The sequence below is a fragment of the Carlito syrichta genome, unplaced genomic scaffold, assembly GCF_000164805.1.
Source record: "Carlito syrichta isolate Samal-C Ts95f unplaced genomic scaffold, Tarsius_syrichta-2.0.1 Scaffold287934, whole genome shotgun sequence".
Classification (NCBI taxonomy): domain Eukaryota; kingdom Metazoa; phylum Chordata; class Mammalia; order Primates; family Tarsiidae; genus Carlito; species Carlito syrichta.
This window is the reverse complement of record NW_007232030.1, coordinates 375103-393824: the sequence shown is the minus strand read 5'-3', so window position 1 is coordinate 393824 and position 18722 is coordinate 375103.

The following is an 18722-nucleotide window of genomic DNA, read 5'->3' as shown; positions in this document are numbered from 1 at the left end:
TTATTTATTTATTTATTTATTTATTTATTTATTTATTTATTTATTTGAGTTGGAGTCTCACTCTGTCACCCAGACTGGAGTGCAGTGGCTGCTCCCGGCCACCGCAGCCTCGACCTGCTGGGCTCTGGCGATCCTTCCACCTCAGCCTTCCAAGTAGCTGGAACTACAGGTGTGCGCTACCACGCCCGGCTCATTTTTGATTTATTGTAGAGATGAGGTCTCGCCAAGTTGCCCAGATGGATCTCGAACCCGCGGGCTCAGGCAATCCACTCACCTCAGCCTCCCAAAGGCACGGGATTATAGGCTGAGCCACCGAGCTCGGCTTTTTTTTTTTCTTTTTTAAATAGCATAAGATTCACTGGCCAGGTACAGTGGTCAATATCAACATGTAGATTACACCTGTAATTGTAGCACTTTGGGAGGCCAAGGTGGGAGGATCACTTGAGTCCATGAGCCCGAGACCCACCTGGGCAATAGAGCAAGACCCCATCTCTATAAAAAAAGAAAAAGATGTACTATTTTAAGCATGTTTCAGTATACAGTTCAGAGACATTGATGACATTCACACTGTTGAGCTTCCACCCTCATATCCAGAAACTTTTTTTTTGTTATCCTAAACAAAAGCTTTGTACCCGTCATTCCCAGAAACCAGCATTCTTCCTCCTGTCTCTATGAATTTGACTGCTGTAGGTATCTCATAAAAGTGAGATCATGCGGTGTTTGTCCTCTTGTCCTGCTTGTTTCGCTCAGCGTGGTGTCCTGAGGTTCACCATCCTGTGCGGGGCTGGAATTCCCTTCCTGTCTAGGGTACTAACGATCCACTATGTGTCTGTCAGTCTGTGCTTAGCTCCTCCCCACCCCCCACCCCGTATCTGCGGACGGACACTCAGGGGCTCCCTCTTTTGGCTCTTGCGAAGAAGGCTGCCATAAACACAGGTGTACAGTTCTCTTGGGCGTCTCTGCTGCTTTGTGAGTAAGAGAGACAGGTCTTCACTGTCACTGAGCCTGGAGTGCAGTGGTGCAATCATGGTTCACTGCAGCATTAAACTCCTAACTTCAAGCAATCTTCCTGCCTCAGCTTTCAGAGTAGCTGAAGGACTATATGCATATGCCACCGTACCTGGTTAAATTGTTCAACGTAGAACCTTGCTACGTCGCCCAAGCTGGCCTGGAAATCCTGGCCTCAAGCAGTCCTCCCACCATGACATCTTAAAGTGCTGGGATTATAGGCATGAGCCACCACACCTGGTCTGGAGTCTCTGCTTATAATTCTTTGGGTCAATATCAACAGGTAGATTGCTGAAGGTCTGCTAATTGTAATAGCCCCTCCCTATCTTTGTAAGAGAAGCCTTACTTTCTCGTCTCCTCTGCCAGGCTTACTTGGCCTTAGCTACCAGAGAGCAGCCCGACCCCTGTGATATCCAGGAGAATGTTACAGAAGTGCCTTATATTCTTCAATAACTTGAAACCAGGTGAGGAAAAGGACAGCCTTCCTCTAGAACATACGTGTGTCCCTCTTACCGTAGAGTCCATTTCCTCAGGTGAAAGGTTTTCCTGCCCATCAACAAAGTTCTCCAAGAGAAAACTTCACCTTCCTCCACCCCACGGGTGACTGGAGCCTGAGAGTAAAAAGAAATTACAGGGCAGACTGTCTGCCATGAAAACATAATTTCTCTTCCCGTTGTTTCTAACCAAATACACAGTATCATTAACTTTGCCTGTGGTCATCACTTTGGCTTCAGGCTTAATCTATTTTGACTAGGAATATTGTCTTCGGAAACACTACAATTTCCTGAAGAGACTGCAAATCAGCAGTCTTGTCTGAAATCACACACAGCCATTATCCTTCCTCCACTTGAAAATGCACAAAGACAGTGTGTCATTGTGAGCTGGGAGGTTTCTTTCTTTGGCGTCTGCCTTCTGGCTCAGCTATAAGGTAAGGCAATTAGATGCCCCGCGTTTATAACAGACACGTTGAACTCCCCTGATATGTCCTGCCGAAGTGAAGCAAACGCAAAGATAATAGACTTTAACTAGCACTTAGAGGGTTCAGACTTCAAACGCTTTCGAATGTATAAAATGTCATGACAAGACAATGGGCGGTGTGTTCATTTACTTTTCAAAACCACTTGGAGCTGAACTGTTTGAGGTCAAATCATACCTACCTGGGAGGTTCACCAGAAATGGGTACTAAACATCTTTTTATGCAAGACTTTCAGTTTGAGATTTATCGAGAATAAGCTGGAGAGTGGTGGTCCCTCTAGGAGGCAGTGCTGTGCAGTAGATACATGGATTTGACTGTGACACATGGTTTGGACTGTGTTACATGGCCTTGATTGTAGAATGTGGTCTTGATTGTGGGACATGGTCATGACTGTGAGACGTGGTCTTGACTGTGTTACGTGGTCTTGATTTTGGGACATGATCTGACTGTGTTATATGGCCTTGATTGTGGAATGTGGTCTTGATTGTGGGATGTGGTCTTGATTTGGGGACATGCCAGACATGGTCTTGACTGTGGGACATGGTCTTGACTGTGTTATGTGGTCTTGATTGTGGGATGTGGTCTTGATTGTGGGGAACTTGCTCTTTGCTTCCATATCTACTGGCTATATGACCTTGAGAAAATTACCCAAGTTCTTCATAGCTCAGTGTCTTTACCTGAAAAGTGTAGATACTAATAGTATATGCAGACTATTTCCTGTCTTTCAAGGGCAATTGATACCTGTAAAAGTCCATTTCAAATAAATGCACCAAGCCTGGCTCACACCTGTAAACACAGCACTTTGGGAAGCTGAGGCAAGAGGAATTGCTTGAGGCAAGAAGTTCGAGACCAACCTGGGCAACAAAGTGAGACCTTGACTCTACCAAAACATCAAACAGTTGGACCGGCTCAGTGGCTCAGCCTGTAATCCCTTGGAAGGGCAAGGCGAGTTGATTGCCTGAGCCCACAGGTTCGAGACCAGCCCTGGCAACCTGGCAAGATCTCATCTCTACAATGAATTTTTTTTAAAAATTAGCTGGGCATGGTAACACGTGCCTGTAATACTTGGAAGGCTGAGGCGGAAAGATCACTGGAGTCCAGCAGGTTGATGCTGGTGTGGCCATGAGCATGCCACTGCACTCCAGCCTGGGTGACAGAGTGAGACTCAAACAAACAAACAAAGAAAGTAACTGGGTATGGTGGTATGTGCCTGTAGTCCCAGCTACATGGGAGGCTGAGGTGGGAGGATCACTTGAATCCAGGAGGTCAAGGCTACAGTGAGCCATGATGGGTGCTACTGTACTGCAGCCTGGGCAAGAGATGAGACCCCCCAACCCAATAAATAAACAAATACATGCACCAAAATGTCATTGAAAAAAATAGTTGTTATTGGGACATTTTCTTGAAAAGTGACCTAGCAAATGTACAAATTATAAAATTATCTTACATTTAACTAAATTTTAGTTTAAAATTTTGACTGTATGGTTATTCTTATAACCCAACAGATAAATTATTTCAGAGATTTTTGTTAAAATTTTCAAACAAAATGGTGTGATAGCACTATACTGTCTTCACTTCATATTTGACCTCCAAAGGAAAATTAATAGGATGGCTCATGCTGAGTCTCAGTTGTTTTTCACACCCTTTGAGTTCTCTGGGGTTGGGTCCTCCTTCTGAAGCACCTGCCACCATTCCCACTGTGACTTTGCACAATGGTGAATGGTCTGAGTCATACCAGGTCCTCCCCTGCTGATGGCCGGCAGGTGATGCTGGGAGCCCTCCCATATCACTTTCACCAGCTTCACGAAGTCCTAAACGTTCTGCAAGTTGTGCTTCTCCTCACAATCTTTCTGCTTGATATTTTCATTGTCCAATCTCATGGTGTAAATATCTGACACTGAAGGAGACTATGGCCAGCAAGGGCGACCGGTCCTCTGGTCAGGCTGGATGATGGATAAAGCAGAAATTCTTTTTGTTGGTTTGTTTTGTTTTTTGAGACTGGTTCTGGCCTTGCTCTGTCATCTTGGCTGGAGTGCAGTGGCACGATCCTGGCTCACTGAGCTTCGACCTCCTGGACTCATACGCAGTTCCGGATATTGTTGACTGGATACTTCTTTTTATTTGGGGGGTTATTTAGTTGTATTAATATTTGAGGGTCAGGAGTGTATGTGTGGGTTTGCTACATGAATTTCTTGCATGATGGTGTGGTTTGGGCTTCTGCTATGACCATCACCCAAACAGTGAACACTGTACCCAACAAGTAGTCTTTCAACTCTAACCCCCTTCACCCTTCCCTTTTTGGAGTCTCCAGTGTCCATTATTTCTGTCTTTATGTCCATGTGTACCCAGTGTTCAGCTCCCACTTCAAAGTGAGAGCGCGTGAACTATTTGGTTTTCTGTTTCTGAGTCAGTTCACTTAAGATAATGGCTTCCAGCTCCAACCACATTGCTGTAAAGGCTGTGATTTCATTCCTTTTCATGGCTGCATAGTATTCCATGGTGTTTACAAACCACATTTGCTTTATCCAATCCACCATTGACGGAAAAGGATGTCTCTACTGGACGTACATTTGCATTGTCACTCTGCAATCTTAAAGAGGAAAACGTTTCTCTAATCAACACATTGTGTCCCCCACCTTACCAGCCCCCATCCCCTGCAGTGACACTTACTACCCAAGTGTGTATATGGAGCCTGCTGTAGTCCATGGTAGAGACACCTGTTTACTTGGCATTTTCCAAATGCGTTTGATCACGAAATCTGTTTTCCACTAAGCTTCTACCCTTCAGTTTTGAGGAAGACATTTTGGAAAACCTGAATTTGGATTTTCTCTCAAGTCTTTTTGGGTTCTAATCATGTATGATATCACAATTCTAAGATGCAGGAGGAAGCCATGCATGAGTGTCTAGCCACGGGTCAGCATCTAAGCCACGTCTGGATGTCTAAGCCATGAGTGAGTGTGTAAGCCATGCCTGAGTGTCTAAGTCACACCTGAGTGTGTAAGCCTCGAGTGAGTGTCTAAGCCACGCATGATCATCTAAGCCACATGTGAGTTGTCTAAGCTACTGAGTGTCTAAGATACACCTGAGTGTCTAAGCCACGCTTGAGTGTCTAAGTCACTCCTGAGTGTTTAAGCCACGCTCAAGTGTCAAAGTCACATGTGAGTTGTCTAAGCCATGATGAGTGTCTAAGTCACACATGTCTAAGTCATATATAAGTTGTCTAAGCCATGCATGAGTGTGTAAGCTGTGACTGAATATAAACCATACCTGAGTTTCTAAGCCCCACATGACTTGTCTAAGGCACACTGAGTGTTTAAGTCACACGTGAGTTGTTTAAGCCACGCTGAGTGTCTAAGCCATGTATGAGTGTATAAATCACATATGAATGTCTAAGCCACATGTGAGTTGTCTAAGCCACACCGAGTGGCTAAGCCACACATGAGTGTTTAAGCAATACGTGAGTATCTAAGCCACACCTGAGTGGCTAAGCCATGCTGAGTGTCTAAGCCACATGTGAGTTGTTGAAGTCATGCTGAATGTCTAAGCCACGCATGAGTTGTCTACCATGCATAAGTGTCCAAGCTGCAAGTGAGTATCTAAACCATATTTGAGTGTCTGAGCCCCCAGGGTTTATCTGCATTGCTTACTAACTTCTCTTTGTCCTCTGAAACTCCCAAAATATTGCCTTGTAGAATTGTTTTCTATAGCCCCAAGTGTATATTTATTTTGAATTCACATTGCCTACAGCATTACTGAGGACTAATTTATATACAATAAACTTCACCAGTTTAAAGTGTGCATGGGTTTCAGTAAGTGGAAACAGTCATGCCAGCCACCACCACAGCCACATTTAGGAACAGTATGTCACGCCACAATTGCCCTCAGGCCTCTTGCCATCAGCCCCCTTCCCTAGCTCCAGGAAACTGCTGACTGACTTGTCATCCCTGCAGTTTCGCCTTCTAGATTTCCATGTAAAATTCCAGGTAAATGGAATCCCACAGGACTGTGTGTGGAACTGGTTCTTGCTCCTCTCACTTAGCAGTATGCTTTTGAAATTCATCCCCCCCATCCTGTAAGGATTCTGCAGGGGAGGAAGAGTGATTTCTTTGTGGTCCTTCGTGAGTTCTTAGTTGGGATGGGCCCCTGTAACAAGAGACAGATTAGCAAGAGAAAAAAAAAGGGAAGTTCAATAACACGGATATCTCATGCATACATGGGAGATACCTAGGGAAAAGTGAATCAAATCTCCAGGGCAGATCTCCAGGAGTTGCTTAGACTTCAAGTCACTGACAAACTTGGCTTTTCTCTCAAAATGGAGTTCTGCCCTGTCCCTTGATATGAGGCCAATATACAAACCCAAAGTAAGGATCAAGCAGTACAGGCTTTAAGTCCATGGCTGTAGAGTGGAAAAGAGGGAACGGAATTGGCAAATCAATTTCCTACTGGATGGGGGATAAGGGGGCTAAATGTAGGGTTTCTTAATGAAGGAGTTGAAAGTTGGAAGTGAGGAGAGAAATATTTATGATATTTTCTGGGAACGGATGAAGATTTCTCAGAATTCAGATCACACTCCTTTTCTCTCCTTCGGGTCCATGTCTCCTGGAAGGAGGGCTGTGTCCTTTAGTGTGGAAAGCACATCACAAAGAGGTTGAAGGTTCTTCAGAGGTTGGGGAGTGACCATCTTGGATCCTATTGGTTTGGGCTGGTCTGGTCAAGAGGTAACTTCTGTCCATAGGCCTTTCTGTGTCTTAAAGACAAGCAAGGTTAGGTCGGGGTAGAAATTCAGTTATGTACTATAGGCATTATGCCAGGTAACGTTGAGACTGTCCCATGTCCCCTGAAACAAAGAAGGAAATGTGTGAGAAAGACCCGTTATGGAGAGATGACTAGGAAAAGCACCATCAGCAAGGCTCAGGTTTGTTGTACAGACCTAAGTCAGTGCCTTCTTCACCAAGGAGAGTCCTGTGATGAGGCCATCCTTTCTGAATAGAGGGGACAGAGAAGGAAAAAAAAGGAAGAGAAGAACAGATGATAGTGGGGTGGCTTAGAGCATTGTTGGAGAGCTTTTCTATTTATCTATTTTTCTAGGTATACATGTATGTATTTATTTATTTTAAAGATGTGGGGTACAATTCAGGACTAGGTATCCAAATGGTCATTGTACAGTTCAAGTTTGGGCCTCCCTTTGGTCCCCACTTTGCCTGGTTGAGATCAAGAACCTAGAGAGTTTTTCCGAAAGGTTCTTGTTTTGACACACTGCAGTGCTCAACCACAAAACCCTGACATGTTTCTTCTTTGTTTGAAGTCTTTTTTAACACGCAAGGGGGCAGCTAGCTGACCCAGGAACCAAAACCACAATCCAGGAGGAGATACCGTTGCCGTCCTGGGCATGTCACTAAGACAGAGAGCAGGTGCGCCACCCAGCTCTGGCCTTGAGGTCCCAGCGGACAGATTCCACTGTCTTGCTCTGAACCTGCAAGATTTCCCATATGGAGAGAGCTTTGGGGAACAACGTTTGGCAACTACTTTCCCCAACTATTTGATTCAGAAAGAACTTCCATCTTAACAAATAGTTCCTCATGCTGTCATTCTGCTTTTTAAACCTGGGAAGTCAGGGGCCAGAAATAATAGCCATACCGAAGTGCTCATCTGATAAAGGAAAAAAAAATTACAGCTCTCAGAAGGTGTGTGGCCCTGACCACAGCTGCCAATTCACTGGGCATGTCATCTTAGACGGTGATTAGAGACATGAGTACGCATTGCAAGGGGCTGGCACTGTCATTCATTGCTACATGATATCCCAGCAGCCAAATCCTCTTTCAAGCAAGCACATGTCGCTTCCACTGAGATTCATGGGTGTCACTTGCAGGTATCTGAGAGGAAAATTTGGTCCTGTGACAAGGCACTCCAAAGACCTTGATTAAGGACTGTTATTCAGGAAGATTTCTACCAGTGGTCATCAATAGGGGAGAAATTAAGTAAAGATTTTTTTTGAGTTGGAGGTCTCACTCTATCACTTAGACTGGAGTGCAGTAGCACAATCATGGCTCACTGCAGTCTCAACTTTCTGGGCTCAGGAGATCCTCCTACTTCAACCTCCTAAGTTGCTGGAGCTACAGGTGAGTGCCTTCACACCTGGGTAATTTTTTTATTTCTTTTTTTGTAGAGACGAGGTCTCAGTAGGTTGTCCAGGTTGGTCTCAAACTCCTGGGTTCAAGCAATTCTCCTGCCTCGACCTCCCAAAGGAGGAAGATTGCAGTCATGAGCCACTGTGCCCGGCTACAAATTATCTTCATTTCAATTGAGCCAAGAAGCTCTTGGTGAGGGTAGACTTTGTTCAGGGCAAGGTGCTGGATGCTGCTGTGTGAATCCAAGATCAGACAGACAGCCCTGCCACAGCGCGTTCCCAGGTCTGAGGTGGGAACCTGACAGCGTTTATCGTGTCTGCCCATCTTCTCAGTTCTCAGTAAATGTCGCTGTCTCTGGGTAAGATCAGGCCTGCCTGCAAGATGCATCATGTCTGTAATCACTTGTTTAAGGCCTGTCTTCCCCTCCAGCTCCAGGAACAAAGGGACCACATCTGTCTCATTCCGGCCGGCTGTGGACGTCATGATAAGACCCAGATCCTGGAGCTGGGGTTTGTGTTCAGATCTCGGCTCCATGACTCACTCTCAGTGTGCTCTTGGTCAAATCCTCTCTAAGCCTTGGCACCTCCATCTGTAAGACAGAAATCACAATTCCACGTATGTCCTCATCCACTGTTCTGAGCTGTGATCAAATGAAATAAGGTCACTAAGTGACCTGGCATGTATTAAGCTCCCAGTTAGAATGAAATCAAATATAAGTAGTTAAATAATGATCTCTTTAATGAATAAAAAAAACCAATACTATTCTCTGGTTATTAAAACAAAAACAAGGACTGGGCATCCCGGCACTTTGGGAGGTTGAGGCGGGAGGATCGCTTGTGGCCAGGAGTTCAAAACCAACCTGGACAAGTTAGTGAGACCTCATCTCTACCAAAAGAAAAATTTAAATTGAAAACAAACCAAAACAAAAAAGTCAGCAACTACACAATAGCAGTGTTGAGAGCTTACTGCGGGCCAGGCCCTGTGCTAGACGCTTACATGTAAATAGTGAATTGGGGAGATGATGATATCAACCATCAATAAGCGACCAGGGGTCCAGGTTAGGGATCAGCAACAATCAGGGCTACCCCATCCCCACCACCGGGCTTGAGTGGGTGAGGTAGAGAGATGGTGTCTCCAGGTGCAGGAAGCTGCCCTGCAGATGCTGTAGGCAGAGTGGGAGGAGCCCAGCCCCGCCAAGGTGAGGTGGGAGCAGGCGGAAAAGGAGTCCCCAGCCGCTGTTCTCCAACCTGCTGTTGCTGCCTGTCAACACCAAACCCCGCTGGAGGCCAGAGAGTGATGGCACCCAGGTGATACAACCCATAGATGCCTCCTCCTGGGGCAGAGAACAGGGCAAGAGGGCTGAGCACGGATCTGTCTAGAAGAGCAGACGGAATCACCTGCACAAAAGCACTGACCATCACGCCTACCTGAACTTGAATAAATTCATGTTGACTACGTCAAGAACATCCAAGAGAAAGGAGGAATCAAGGAAGTTCAATTAAACAAAACCATCAGAGCCATGACTATGTGAAAAACAGAGATGGGCTTTCCTTTCTTGCTGCAGCTAGAGAAGACATAACAATGGTGGAGAGAGCCAGACATGGGAGAGGCTGAGGTGGGAAGTTCGCTTGAGCCCTGGAGGTTGAGGCTGTGGTGAGCTATGATCACACCATTGCACCCCAGCTTGGGCGATGGAGGGGAACCCAAAAAGACAGGAAGCATCTGAGCATGTTATTTCTCCTTCTCCACCTTCCTGGGAAAATGGAAGCCATGTAGTCAGGCTCCAAACTCGCAAGTGACTCTATGATCATAGTTAGTTGAATTTTAGATGATTTTTTAGTCTGAATCATCATCGCTGACTTCCCCTCCTTCCCATTTTCCTTTCTAGCCTCAACTGAGTAAGATCAGGAGCATCTTCTATTTCTACCTGAAGCATAATTCTTCTAGAAGATATTTTTATTTCTTATTGTGGTAAAATATAACCTAACATTTCCTTTTTAAAATGTTTTTAAGTTTACAGTTCGGTGGCATTAGATATATTCGCATTGCTATGCAGACATCACCACTATCTCTAGCACCTTCTCAACACCCTAAAAAGAAACTCCATCTTTATTAAATACCAAGTCCCAGTCTCTTTCCCCCAGCCATGGGCAGCCACTCATCCACGATCTGCCTCTGAGTTGACCTAAGTAACACACATGAAATCACACAGAGTGTGTCCTTTTGTGACCAGCTTATTTCACTTAGTGTCATGACTGCAAGGCTCATCAGTGTCATGGCATTCGGCAGAATTTCCTTCCATGTTGAGGTCTAACCACACTCCATGATGTGCATATGTGACATTGCAGCCACCCACTCCTCTGTGATGGGCACATGGGTGCTTCCATTCTTCAGCCCTTGTAAGAATACTGTGCTGAGCGTGGTTGTACAAGTGTCTACTCATGCCCTGGCTTCCGGTTCTTTGAAGTGTATGCCCAGAAGTAGAACTGCTGGATCACGTGGTGATCTATGTTTTATTTTCTGAGAAATTCCATGCTATATTCCACAGCAACTGCACCATTACCAAGCAACTCACAAGGTTCCTGTTCCTCCATGCCCTCACCAACACATACTTTCTGTTGTTTTTAAGAAATAGTTATGACCGGGTACGGTGGCTCATGCCTATCAACCCAGCACTTTGGGAAACCGAGGTGAGAGGACTGCCTGAGCCAGCAGGTTCAAGACCAGCCTGGGCAACTTGACGAGATCTCATCTCTACAATAAATCAGGAAAAAGTAGCTGATCATGGTGGTGCATGCCTGTAGTTCCAGCTACTTGGAAGACTGAGGTGGAAGATAGCCTGAGTCCTGCAGGTTGAGGTGTGGAGGCTGTGAGCATGCTACTGCACTCAGCCTGGGTAATAGAGTGAGACTCTGACTCAAAAAAAAAAAAAAAAGAAAAAGAAAAATAGTTATAACAGTCATCCTCCCAGGCATGGGGTAGTGTTTCATCATGGTTTAGATTTGCATCTCCTGATCAATTGGTGATGGGGAGCATCTTTTTCTGTTCAGGTCCTTTGTTTTCAAACCAGGCTATTATGTTGTTGTTGTTGTTGAGTTCTTTATGTATTAATTTCTTGCTATAGGTATTATTTATGTATGATTTGCAAATACTTTCTTCTATTCCGTGCATGGGTTTTCCACTCTGTTGATAGTAATTTTTTTTTTTTTTTTTTTGAGTCAGAGCTCACTCTGTTGCCCAGGGTGGAGTGCAGTGGCACGATCCCAGCTCACTGCAGCCTCAACCAGCTAGACTCAAGTGATTCTCCTGCTTCAGTCTCCCGAATAGCTGGGACTACAAGTATACACCTCCATGCCTGGCTAATTTTTGTTTTTTGCAGAGACAAATTCTATGTTACCCAGGCTGGTCTCAAATTCCTGAATTCAAACAACCCTCCCATCTCACCCTCCCAAAGTGGTGGGATTACAGGCATAAACCACTGCACACAGTCGATGGTATCTTTCAATCCACAGAAGTTTATAATTTTAATGATGTCAAACTTATGTATTTTTTCTGAACGATATCTTCTGACATAGGCTTTGCATGGCTAAGTTTTGGAGAGCAGGTTGTGGTGGACTTTTATTCTATTGAATTTACAGCAGAACAGAAAGAACAAAGACTTGGGCTTCATTATTCACAGAACTACCCCAACTGATTAGTGTACTTTGGACAATTCTGTCTCATGCAGGCAGTAGAGTCTGTACTTGCAGCAGTTAAGGCCATGGGTGTCTCTTCATCCTCCCCCCTTACTGAGTGCTCTAATGTGCTGCAGGGAGGCTCAGCAGGGAAACAGATGAGTCTCTCTCACTTGCAAGTGACAGTAACCCAACTCTAATTGTCCTACACAAAGAAAAACTTTAAAATGAAAAGAAAAGTTTAATTCTGCTTCAAATGTATTAGCTTATACAACTGAAAACATCAGGGTGGGGTATGCAGGCTTCAGGTGTGGTTGGCTCCAGGTTCTTACTGTGGGATTACAGGCATGAACCTACCTGACATCTTATACATGAGCTTATTTGTATAGACTATCAGAACTATGAGGACAGAGACATTGCTTTGAATGCTGCTGGATCCAACACACAGAACACTGCCTGGTACACAGTAAGTGCTCAATAAGTAGTAGAGAGTGAACACATCTCAATCTTTTCTTCCTACTGTGATACACAAGTCTGCAGTGTCCCCAGGCCAGGCACACTCCCAGGGGGATAAACAGGCCATGGCAAGTCTTAAAATTAGTTTTCAGCAGGTGAAACACTTGGTGTCATCTTGTTTGCAATGGAAGTGGGGTGTGGGACTCAGAAGCACTTTGCCAAATGTGTCAGTGATGAAATCGCCACCTGAGGATTCCAAAGTTCTTAAAAGGAAAAATGTATCCACATCTTACAAGACAACATGGCAAGAACCAAATGTAAAATTTTTAAACTATATTTTGAAGAAAGAACCTTTTTTTCCCTGCATTTTACAGGTAAAATCATACGCTAATTTGTTATTCATTATTTGTGTCTCAACCTAGATATAACTTTTATCTTAAAAGCCTCTGTATGACCCCCTCAAATTGGGGTGATATGTTCCCCCTCATGTGTCCTCATGGTCCCCTAAACTGAGCTTCCCAAAGCATTAACACCCTGTATTATTTCTTTTTAAGGGACAGGCTCTCACTTTGTCACCCAGGCTGGAGTACCCACAAACTCCTGGACTCAAGCGATTCTCCCATCTCAACCTCCCAAGTAGCGGGGACTGCAGGAACCACCACAGCTGCCTCATTTTTCCAAAAATTATAGAGCTAGGGGTCTCGTTGTGTTGCCCAGGCTGGTCTCAAACTCCTGGCCTCAAGCAATCTTCCCCCCTCAGCCTCCCACAGCACTGGCATTCCAGGTGTGAGCCACTGCACCTAGTTCAGCACCCTGTGTTTCCATTGCCTGTTTGTTTATCTGTGTTCCTGGCTCCATCTCTCACCCCCAGCCTACCCAGTCCCCTCACACCTCCCAGCCCCACCTAGCACACTACAATCCTCCTGCTTATCCATTTTCACTTTCTGCCATTGTAGTTCCCTGTGATCAACCTCAGTCTGAAAATAGGTGAGTCCAGTATAATCAGATATGTTGAGAGAGACATATTCATATACTTTTATTACAGGACATTGTTGTAATTGTTATATTTTATTATTAGTCATTGTTGTTAATCTCTTACCAAGTCTGGTATATAATTAAACTTTATCATAGGTATGTGTGTATGTATAAAAAAAAAACCCACATTATCTAAGAAGGGGGATGCAAAACAAACAAAAAATTGCAGAATGTATTTATTTAAAAATTGTGTATTTTTCCTGCAAGTTTAAACTTCATTGGCGGGCACAGTGGCTCATACCTGTAATCCCAGCACATTATGAAGCAGAGGCAAGAGGACTGCCTGAATCCACAGGTTCAATACTAGCCTGGGCAACATGGCAAGACCTCGCCTCTACAATAAATCAATAAATTAGCCAGTTGTGATGGTGCACACCTATAGCTCCAGCTCCTTGGAAGACTGAGGTAGAAGGTCCCAGAGCCCAAGAGGTCCAGGCTGCGGTAGCCGTGAGAGTGCCATGGTACTCCAGCCTGGGCAACAAAATGAGACTCTGACCAAAAAATAAAATAAAACAAACTTCAGTTACCTTTCAAGTACTCTTCATTGGATGCAATAAACCTATTGAGATGCTTTTTTCGCTGCTCAAAACAGTTTTTTGAACTATTAATTTTGATGCCTTTTGGTGCCTCTGCCATTTGTTTCTCAACTTCCACATCTGCAAAACGTTTCCCTTTGAGGACTTTTTTCATCCAGGGGAAACAAGTTTCTCTGGGCAAATCAGGTGAATAGGAAGGATGGGGCACAGGGGTCATGCCATTTTTGGCCAAAAACTGCTGAACACTCATTGTGGTATGTGCAGGTGTGCGTGTCAATCACCCATCATGAAATGGGCAACATGTTGAAAGAATTTCCAAAAATAAAAAGTAAAATTTACTGAAGCTGAACGTAGCCTCTCACCATAATGGTAGCTGGTCCACAGATGCTGATATGTTTCTAGATCACTCACCTAGCAAGGGAAGCCTGGACTACAAGGGGCCCACCCTCCAAAAGGCAATTCCAGGTTTTTTTTGGCTCCGCCTTGTATAGGATTTGTATAATCCTTGGTTTCAGGCATCCCCTTGGGGTTAAGGAACACGTCTCCTCAGATATGGGGGATACTGCTCATGGTGGGAGGAATGAGCCCATGTCTACTTTGCTCTCCATTTCATTTCTACACTGAGCAGGTTGTCTAGTACATGATATGTAAATAAGTATTTATTAGATCAATTAATAATAAAAGTCCTATTTAAGAACAAGCAAATTCTGGACATGGTGCTGCACACCTGTGGATCCAGATAGTCATGACAAAGCAAGGCCCTGTCTCAAAAAACAAACTAACAAACAAAAAGAACAAGCATACATACATTTACTGTTTAACAATGAAAAAAAATTTTAACCAACAAAACCCTTCCTGGGAAGAAGATGCTTGGGAAGACTGACTAAGTGGGGGCTCATGAACAAGTGGCCAGGACCCTCCTGGTGAAGCAGCTGGTGCTGCAGCTGCTTTGCTTGGTCCCTAGTGTTTCCTAGGTCACAAAAGCTGAGCGTCATTTTTTTTAACTGACAAAAGTTTTCCTGCAAAGAAGTTGTGGGGAGAGACTACCACCTCCAGGCTCTGCCTCACCACTGCAGCAGGAGAGACTACCAGCTCCAGGCTTTGCCTCATTACTTCCATGCCTGGATAGACACTGGCTATAAGGGCTGTGAAGGGAGCCCAGAGACAGAGTCCCACCAGAGAAGATCAAAGAGGCACCATCTAGAAAATGGGGCAGGAAGGTATTCTGACTTGTTCACCATGGAGCAACAGACCCAACTGGTGGATCAACTATTCAGGATTGATCCAGATCCAGAGGGAATATCTTGAAAGCACAAACTTTGGAGGGACAGGACAAGTACTGAGTCTCAGGTACCCCACTCTCTACCCTGATTCAGCCATGGGATAAAGGGTGTGGCCAGAAAAGGATGAGGAAGACCTCCAAAGAGATCAGTGTCCTGTTTCAAAACAAATCCAGAGCCCAGATCAGGGAAGACTAGGGTGCTGAGCAAACATCAGAAGTGAAAGCCTCTCCCACTGCCACTGAATAATGGAACTAAAGAGAAAAGCAAGAGATCTGTCACAAATAAAGAAAACCCAGTGGAAGATCATAGGTAATTTCAAGTGTAACAAAGAGAAAACGCCTGAAAAATCAGATCTCGAAGCCCAAACAATGGAAGTCACCAATGGCTTGCCCCAGAATGTGACAAGGATTAGGGAATAGATAGAACGAGTGAATAAGACTCAAGAAAGACAAGATGCAGCACTGAAAGAACTTGTAACAGAGATTTTGGTGATAAAAAATTTTATCCAGGAAATAAATAATAAGATGACAAGCATGGAAAGCAGAATTAATCTAGCAGAAGAAAGAATCTCAGAACATGAAGACCAGAACAGAGAATTAACCCAATCTATAAAAAACATAGAAAGAAAACTCAGAAAGAAAGAACAAAGTCTACAAGAGATGTGCGATTATATCAAGAGGCTGAACCTACACCTGATTGGCATCCCAGAAGAAGAAAGGGAAATGGAGAACACCTTGGAGCAAATATTCCAGGAGGTTATCCAAGAAAACTCTCTCCATTACACCACAGATGTGACAAACCAAACACAAGAGATACAGAGAACCCCCACAAGAGAAGACCAACCCCTCGACATATAGTAATTCCCCTACACAAAGTAGGCACAAAAGAAAAAAATCCTAAAGGCAGTAAGAGAGAAAGGTCAAACTACCTACTGGGGAAAATCAATCAATCAAAATAGCAGCAGACCTATTGGAACTGGAGTCCAATATTCAAAGTCATCAAAAATAAAGAATTTCAACCAGGAATTTCCTACCCAGCCAAGCTCAGCTTCATCAGTGATGGAGAATTAAAATCCTTCCCAGACATCCAATCCCTAAGAGATTATGCAGTTTCTAGACCAGCTCTACAGGAGACACTTAAAATGGTATTAAGCACAGAAAAAAGAAAAAAAGAATGACCACATGCTTTCCAAGAGAAGAGCAGAGCACACAATCAACAGAGAATACACTGCAACAACAAACTTGAAAACACACACATACATCAACCCCAAAGCTAAAAGTAAATAAGCAAACAAACAAACAACTTTATAAGAACCTCATGATAGGGATAAGCAATCACATTTCAATAATCAGCCTGAATGTGAATGGATTAAATGCACTACTGAAAAGAAACAGAATGGCAAACCGGATAAGAAACCATGACCCAATTATTTGCTGCATCCAGGAAACTCATCTCACCATAAGGGATGCACATAGACTCAAAGTTAAAGGATGGATAATGAGTTTTCAGGCAAATGGATCACAAAAGAAGTCAGGAGTTATAATCTTAATATAAGTCAAAACAACATTTAAGCTATTAAAAATTTTAAAAGATATGAAAAGACACCACATAATGATAAAAGGTTTAATCCATCAATAAGAAATATCCATGCTAAACATATATGCACCAAATACAGGAGCACCAGCATTTATAAAGCAACTACTAAGTAAGCTAAAAAAAAAAAGATATTGACGCTAACACTATTATAGCAGGGGACTTGAATACCCTACTAACACACTAGATAGATCATTGAGGCAAAAAAACAACAAGGAGATCCAGAGCCTAAACTTGACACTCAACCAAATGGACTTAATAGATACCTACAGAATATTCCATCCAACAATCACAGAATATACATTCTACTCATCACCACATGGAATGTACTCCAAGATTGATCACATCCTTGACTATAAATCAAGCATAGACAAATAAATTCCTTAAGTGAAATATTGTCATGCACCTTCTAAGACCACAGTGGAATAATAATAAATATCAACACCAACACAATTTCCCCAAAGCCCACAAAGACATGGACACTAAACAGCATGATGCTGAACACCTACTGGGTCAACACTGAAATCAAAACAGAAATTAAAAGATTCCTGGAAACAAGTGAAAATGAAGAAACATCTTACCAAAACCTCTGGAATACCATGAAATCAGTTCTAAGAGGGGAATTTATATCTCTGCAAACACACATCAAGAAAATGGAAAGATCACAGGTTGACAGCCTAACAAATCACCTAAAGTGAATCCTAACTTTAGCAGAAGAATCCAGATCATCAAAATAAGAGTCCAAATTATGGGACATGGAAGACAAAAATATCATAAAAAACATCAACAAAACAAAAAGCTGGTTCTTTGAAAGAGTAAGCAAGATTGATGGGCCCCTAGACAGAATGACCTAGAAAAAGAGCAAAAAAGCCCAAATAAACACAATCAGAAATACAAAAGATCAAATCACAGCTGACCCCAAAGAAATACAAAAGATTATCAGAGATTACTATGCACACCTGTGTGGAAACAAACTTGATAACCTACAAAAAAAAAAAACAACAAAAAACCCTAGACCCAATGGCTTTCTAGCAGAATTCTACAAAACATACAAGGAGGAGCTGATACCAATCCTACTGAAAGTATTCCAGGCAATTGAGAAAGATGGAGTTCTCCCAAAATCATTTTATGAAGCTAACATCACACTGATACCCAAACCAGCTAAAGATACAACAAAAAAAGAGAACTACGGGCCAATATCCCTTATGAACTTAGATGCAAAAATCCTCAACAAGATTCTAGCAAATCAGATCCAAAAACACATCTCAAAAATCATTCACCATGACCAAGTAGAATTCATCCCCAGGATGGAGGACTGGTTTAACATCCGCAGGATCATAAATGTAATTAAATATGTCAACAGATATAAAACCAAGAGCCACATGATTATTTCATTAGATGCAGTAAAAGCTTTTGATAAAATCCAGCATCTCTTCTTGATAAAAACCCTCAAACACCTAGGTATAGAAGGACCATACCTCAAAATAGTAAGCGCCATCCATGATAAACCTACAGTTTGCTAAATGGAGAGAAACTGGAAACATTTCCCCTGAAAACTGGAATAAGACAAGGCTGCCCACTCTCACCCCTCTTGTTCAACATTGTGTTGGAAGTCCTAGCTAGGGTAATTAGACAAGAGAAGGAGATCGGGGTATCCAAATAGGAAAAGAGGAAGTCAAGTTATGATGATATGGTCCTATACCTTGAAAATCCAAGAGAATCTGTCAAAAACCTGCTTTCACTGATTAAGGACTTTGGCAAGGTCTCGGGGTACAAAATAAATGTGCTAAAGACAGTTCCATTCTTATACAGTAACAACAAGCAGGCAGAGAACCAAATAAAAGGCATAATCCCATTCACAATAGCCACACACACACAAAAAAGAAATACCTTGGCATCTTCCTAACCAGAGAAGTGAAAGAACTTTACAATGAGAACTACAAAACACTGCTCAAAGAAATCCAAGAATACACAAACAAATGGAAAAATATTCCACGCTCATGGATAGGAAAAATCAACATTGTTAAGATATC